This window comes from Cervus canadensis, chromosome 2 (assembly GCF_019320065.1).
Source record: "Cervus canadensis isolate Bull #8, Minnesota chromosome 2, ASM1932006v1, whole genome shotgun sequence".
Taxonomy (NCBI): Eukaryota; Metazoa; Chordata; class Mammalia; order Artiodactyla; family Cervidae; genus Cervus; species Cervus canadensis.
The window spans coordinates 111,950,153-111,957,044 of NC_057387.1; the positions used below are offsets into that span (position 1 = coordinate 111,950,153).

Here is a 6,892-nt window from a genome sequence, read left to right on the forward strand (position 1 = left end):
GAACCTATGGACACCTTATCTTTGACAAAGGAGGCAAGGATATACAATGGAAAAAAGACAACCTCTTTAACAAGTGGTGCTGGGAAAACTGGTCAACCACTTGTAAAAGAATGAAACTAGAACACTTTCTAACACCATACACAAAAATAAACTCAAAATGGATTAAAGATCTAAATGTAAGACCAGAAACTATAAAACTCCTAGAGGAGAACATAGGCAAAACACTCTCCAGCATAAATCACAGCAAGATCCTCTATGACCCACCTCCCAGAATATTGGAAATAAAAGCAAAACTAAACAAATGGGACCTAATGAAACTTAAAAGCTTTTGCACTACAAAGGAAACTAGAAGTAAGGTGAAAAGACAGCCCTCAGATTGGGAGAAAATAATAGCAAATGAAGAAACAGACAAAGGATTAATCTCAAAAATATACAAGTAACTCCTGAAGCTCAATTCCAGAAAAATAAATGACCCAATTCAAAAATGGGCCAAAGAACTAAACAGACATTTCTCCAAAGAAGACATACAGATGGCTAACAAACACATGAAAAGATGCTCAACATCACTCATTATTAGAGAAATGCAAATCAAAACCACAATGAGATACCATTACACGCCAGTCAGGATGGCTGCTATCCAAAAGTCTACAAGCAATAAATGCTGGAGAGGGTGTAGAGAAAAGGGAACCCTCTTACACTGTTGGTGGGAATGCAAGCTAGTACAGCCGCTATGGAAAACAGTGTGGAGATTTCTTAAAAAACTGGAAATAGAACTGCCATATGACCCAGCAATCCCACTTCTGGGCATACACACTGAGGAAACCAGATCTGAAAGAGACATGTGCACCCTAATTTCACATTTTAAATGAATATATGAAAAATTAAAAGTGTCTTTACATTTTGAATTTTTAACTGGAGAAAAGTTTTCTATGGATACCTCTGACTTCCACAAAGCAGCCACTTACTTGACTCAAATATCCGAAGTCCTATATATCCATCTGATATAGTTTTAAGCAGCATGCAGTATCAGTTATTTACAAAATAGTGTTTGTACCTTCTAAGGCTGATTCACAAATTTGCTTAGTGCAATCTTTCCAATTTGGACATGGTCTTGAGAAGGCTGTTAGCATTCCCAGTCACCATGGCATCCTGTAAGACACTTTCAGTAAGCTGCAGTAAATGAAAAATTAAGATCACTTCATCAAAAGAAATTAGCATGGCAATTCTCTCCTTTAAAGACAAGTAGTAGACTTTGGAAATATTGATGAGTTCGTTCCCACTAAAACCAGGAAAGCAAGATTATCAGTTGGGTTTTATATAAATAAAAGAGTTAAACTATTTTGATATATCTACTTTTCAACAGGTTTTTACCTACTTCGGTGTTCTGGAAAATAAAGTATTAGCCATTAAAAAATAATTCCTTTTGCTTTAGGCTCCAGTATTATATGTAATTTGTGGTAGCTTAGATGGTAAAGCACCTGCCTGCAATGGGGGAGACCCAGGTTCAACCCCTGGGTCGGGAAGATCCTCTGGAGAAGGAGATGGCAACCCATTCCAGTACTCTTGCCTGGAAAATTCCATGGACGGAGGAAACTGGTGGGCTACAGTCCATGGGATCACAGAGGTGAACATGACTGAGCGACTTCACTTTGTAACTTTGTACCAGTATCACAAGGCAGGTTACTGAGTGGTTGCCTCTGAGTGCACTGGGGGTCAACCAGCAAGGACCATGAGGGAACTTTCTGGGGTGATGGGAACACTCAGTATCTCGATAAGGGTCTGAGTTACAAAAATGCATACACTTGTCAAAAGAGTGAATGTTCACTTACAAACTGGGCATTTCATTGTTTTATATTAAAAGACTATCAGTAACGAACTCTAGTTAATGTACATGCTAAAGTATGTAGGGGCAAGCACACTTAAGGCTGAAATTAATTTTGAATGCATCAAAAATCTAATGAATTAAAGGATGGTTGCCTAGGTGTAAGTCTAGTAAAACGCTGAGTGGGACCATCGGCAGTGGGTGTACAGATGTGTAGTCAAAAATTCCTTCAACTTTCTGATTGTAAAATTCCATAGCGTATCGAGGAAAAAGGGGCTGAGTCCTCTCCGCTTTGCCCTCAGTGCTGGGCCACCTGAGGGCTGCTCTGGTCTGGAGTGAGCTCGGCTCCCCTTACCCGAGCGTCTCCAGGGGCAGGGCTGGGGCACAGTGTCTCTGGAGTGGAGTGGTCAAACTCCACGGGGTTGGGTGGAACCCCAGGAGGAAAAGCAGGAGCAGAAAGCAGGACCTGGCTCCGGCCCAGGGGAGGGGTGGCGAGGGCCGGGGCCTGGGGCCCTTCTTCCCGCCTCCTCTCGCCTTCCCGCCTCCCCTCCCCTTCCTTCCATCATGTCAAGCCCGGGCAGCCAAGGTTGGTAGGTTAGCCTCTAAAGAAAGAGCCAGTCCTTTTTAGCTTCCGTTTATTACACAGCCCACAAACAGAACAGCAGCTGAGTGTGCCAGCTCCTGGTGGGCCCCGGGCAGGGGACACCTGACAGGGCCAAGGTGGCTGCAGCGTCGGGACACCGTGCGCCCGGGGCCCGCCCTGCATCACTCAGCCCCTCCGGCTCGGCCTCCTGGGGCAGCAGGGGTGCCCAGGCGTCCGCAACGGCCCTTCCCAGGGTCTCACCAACACTGAGATTTAGCTGTGGTTCAAGCCTTGACTGTGTGGCCTGTGGGGGCCCCTCTGCTTCCTTCTCAGATTCCCCTGTTGCTCCTCCACTCCCTGGAGACTGGGGGCCTGATCCTGCTCTGATAAAAATGCAAACAACTCCTGAGCTTAAGGAAAGCGGCTCCTGTCATGGAGGAGGCGGGAAAGCCTAGTAAGCAGAGGCCCGGGGAGGGCTGACGCAGGGGCGGCGTGGACAGAACAGTGTCCACAGTGCAGCCTACAACTCTCTGGGTACATCTATCTCAGGGCGCGGTGGCCCAGGCTACAGTTTCTAAAACGAGAGAAAAACACACAATTGTCACACTGGACACAGTATGACCGTCTCTGGAGACCCAGGCCTGGGGGACGGTAGGAAGAGTGCAGAGTGGGGCGGGGGTGTGGTCCCCAGTGGTCCCCACTGGGCGAGCGCTCTGCGAGGCCCTCCCCAGGGTGAGCTGAATCTAACGGCACAGAAGGACAAGCTGCCATTGCAGGCGGGGTTACGGGGGCCTGTCTCCCCATCACGCGCGCTAGCCTCCTTGTCACGTTACATGCGGGGCCGGCTCCCCTAGATGCCTGCTGCCCTCCTTGTAGGGAGATGCCCTCTGAAGAGGCTCACTTGGCCAAGAACGGAGTGAGCCCTCCAGCAAAATGCAGACAAGGATGATGCTCCCCTAGTAGCTCATGAGGAACTGAGGAACCGAATCCTGCCAACGACCCCGAGTGAGCCTGGACCCTCCAGGTGGAGCCTGCGCATGGGCCACAGTCCCCGCCGGTGCCCGGGTGCAGCCTCGCGAGACCTCGAGGCAGAAGCCCCTGCCTGTCTTGGCTGGATCCCCGACCCCCAGAAACGGAGATAACAGATCTGTGGTGCTGCCATGTGCTGGGACAACAGGCCACCGTCTTGTCCTCTGCGCTGTGAGCTCCCTGGTCCAGGGCCCAGGGAAGGCAGGGGGCGCGTGGGGACTGGACCGTGTGGGAGTCTGCCCAGCCTTCCAGGTCCAACTGCCAGGGAGCTGCTCCGGGAAGCTGTTGGAGGAGGAGAGGTGATGCAGGGAGGCCGACAGGAGGCGGGAGGGAGGTAAGGAGGCTTCAGGAGCGCCCCCAAGCCCACCCTCCCACGGGAGGGGCCCCTGTGCTCTATTCTGGCCCCCCTCCGAAGACCCTCCCGGTTCTCCGTGGGGACCAGATTCCCACAGGAAAGTCCTCCTCCACCCGTCCTACAGGGCTCCCAGGCCACCTCTTCCAGGAAGCCTTCCTTCAGAAGCTGCTGTCGGAGGCCACCGCACCTTTTCTCAAACCCCCAGCTCTCCTGTTCTTCTCCCATGGCCTTTGTTCCTCAGACACTAATGCTCAAGAAGTATCTGCTCCTCTAAAATCACATTTTCCTTAAGGGCAAGGCCCCACTCCCCCGCAGGTGGTATAATTGTCTGCCCCTCCTCCTGCTTACAGGGTGCAAGGCTGCCCCCTGAGACTTGGTCTCAGCTTCCCCAAAGCAGAGGGTGCCTCCTGCCCCTCCACCCTGGACCCTGCTCGGCCTGTGGAGGGGCCTGGTGGGGAGGCCTGGCTACAGACCTGGTCCACGGGGGGAAAAGTCTGCGGGGAAACGCACAGAGCTGGGCTCCGCCGGGGCTTCCAGGCTCGCGGCCCACTGGCAGCATCTGTGCCTGCGTGCAGGCTCTCATGGGAAAGGTGGTTCTCCCTCCTGACCTGGGCCCAGCATGCCCGGCCGAGCCTGCGCCCCTGCACTAGGGGCTCCCCTGTCCCTCAGCGGTGTCCACAGGGCGGCCCCTGCTTACCCATCTGAGTCAGGACCAGCAGGCCAGGCTGTGCGCAGCGGCGGAAGAAATGGGGTGCAGACCACCATGCCTTCTGCGGCTCTCCTCCTGCCTCCCCGGGCTCACCTGGGTACAGTCAGCAGGCGTCCTTGGTGCCCCCGAAGCCCTCTTGGCAGGGGGACTGCAGCAGCCGGGACGCCTTCCCAGGAAGCCAGGTGCTCAGAGCCTGCGGCGAAGGGGCAGGGAGAGGGCGTCACGCGGCCCGGAGGTGCACGGCCACCCCCAGCCAAGCCCACCCCATGCTGGGAGAAGGAAGGCTGGAGGAGAGGCAGGAGCAGAGGCTAGGCGGGGGAGTCCAAAGAATGGGGAGTACGAAAGGGAAGAGGACAGAAGAGGCAGGAAAGAATGAAGGAGGCAGAAACAGTGGGAGGGGCAGGGGGCGAGTGGGGACAGAAAGGGGTCTCGGAAGGGCTTTGCTCCCACCCGGGTTTCCCCATGGCTCAGACGGTAAAGCGTCTGCCTGCACTGTGGGAGACTTGGGTTGGATCCCTGGGTCAGGAAGATGCCCTGGAGAAGGAAATGGCAACCCACTCCAGTACTCTTGCCTGGAAAATCCCATGGACGGAGGAGGCTGGGAGGTTACAGTCCATGGGGTCACAAAGAGTCGGACACGACTGAGCGACTTCACTTTCTTTGCTCCCACAGTCGCACTTCATGCGCAAAGCAAGGCTGGTGCTATTGTTAAGGCCATCTGAACCCTAACCCACTCCTTCCCAGGACAGCCACTGGCTTTTGTCCCCATCCAAGAGCATCATCCATTCTCCGCTCAAAACAAACCTACAGAGAAAGGAATCCTCTATAATCAACTTACTGAAATCTGCACCCTGCTTCCACACCATAACACCCTGTCCTCATGACCTGATTTACAATTTTTCTTGGCACGAATGCACCATCTGCCAGAGCAGGTATTTCTTGTCTGTCTCCCTTATTACAGCATAAACTTGAGAAGAAACTTTAGCCACTAGAATGCTGTGTGCTGTGCTTAGTCGCTCAGTCGTGTCTGATTCTGTGACCCCATGTGACTGGAGCTCCAGAGAGGACTGGGAGAAGCCAGGGAGACCATAGAGCAGTCAGTCCAAGGAGGATGCGGGCTGCAGCGAGATGTACAGGGGAGGCTGCAGAGAACAGCCCTGTCTACAACTTGAGAAGGAATGGGCAAAGAGGAAGCAAGAAGACTAGACAGAGAACAGTGTCTTAAGAATGACATTCTTGACAGTGTCGGATGCTCTAACATTTAGGACTTCACCAGAGACTGCCAGAAGTTTCCAGTACAATGGTGGGAAACGGAAAATGGTGAAATTTTGTTAGGGGCAAGCAGGTGAGGAAATGAAAAAAGTTTAAGAATGCAGACTATTCTCAAGAAACCTGACTGTGAAGGAGACAGGGAGACCGTTAACTGGAAGAGACCCCGATGAAAAGTTTCCTGGGATGGAGCTGTCAGGGGTGACAAGAGACCATGGCCTGGCTATTGACTGAGATGTCTAAGAGATGTATATAATTCGCCCAGGTTAAGGTGGGGTGGGATCTGTGGGGGAAAGGAAGAAAGTGCCTGGAGTGTCATCTGTCGACAATGGAGGGGCAGAATGACAACAACTAGGAGCAGAACAGATATGGCCAGAGTTACCATCTTGGCGGGGGACGGGGGGGGGGGGCAACTTTTTATACCGGGATGGAAGAGCAAAAAAGCCTGGGCGCTCCCAAGAGCAGCTAAAAGACTCTGGGTCATCGGTTTTAAAATCTTATCCCTCCTCCTTTCAGACCCACTTAAGCCCAATAACCTGATGAGCTCTGCACTTCTCTGGCTGCTTTTTAACCAAGCACCACCTTGGTCGACCTCTGGGATGTATTTTAGAGGCCTGGGGCCTCTGTGGGTTCTTGTTTGCCCAGTTCCTCGACTGCAAGGCTCTGGTCAGTCTCATCTCTTTGATCGCTGCACATAACAGGTGTTCACTGCACTTGTAGAGTGAACGCTGGGCAGAACTGAGGCGCGGTCACCGAACGGTCGGTAAGACTCGTCTTTCTTCCTCGAGAAAACTGCTTCCATGTCACAGTCTGAAACGACCCCCTTCTTCCTCGACACCAGTCGCTTTCGGCTTTGGCCGCACTTTCCGAGAGGCCGGGGCGCTTTTAATACTCCCGACGGCCAGGTCTCCTCGTGGCCCGAAGTGGTCGGGGGTCCTGAGCTGGAGCCGTAGGCGGAGGGCTCGAGCGGCGGGGCGCCGGCGCCTTCATTGCTCCCTTTCCTGGTCCCGGGGATGCGTAAGGGATCGCAGCCCAGCCTCTGCTTACTGCAGAGCCGCTTAACCGACCGCGCGAAACTCCTGAACGCCGTTGGGTTCGTTGGCCTCCTGTCGGCAACGGACTCGG

General features: G+C 53.0%; 1 long non-coding RNA gene across 1 annotated transcript; it reads right to left on the bottom strand.

Moving 5' to 3' along the window:
• Window positions 1-1,592: 1,592 nt before the first annotated feature.
• On the bottom strand, window positions 1,593-6,892 carry LOC122437309. The gene is made up of 3 exons (XR_006268220.1): window positions 6,304-6,892; window positions 4,487-4,691; window positions 1,593-3,716 (listed from the first exon to the last, which is right to left on the bottom strand). It is a non-coding gene; the product is annotated as an uncharacterized LOC122437309 (long non-coding RNA).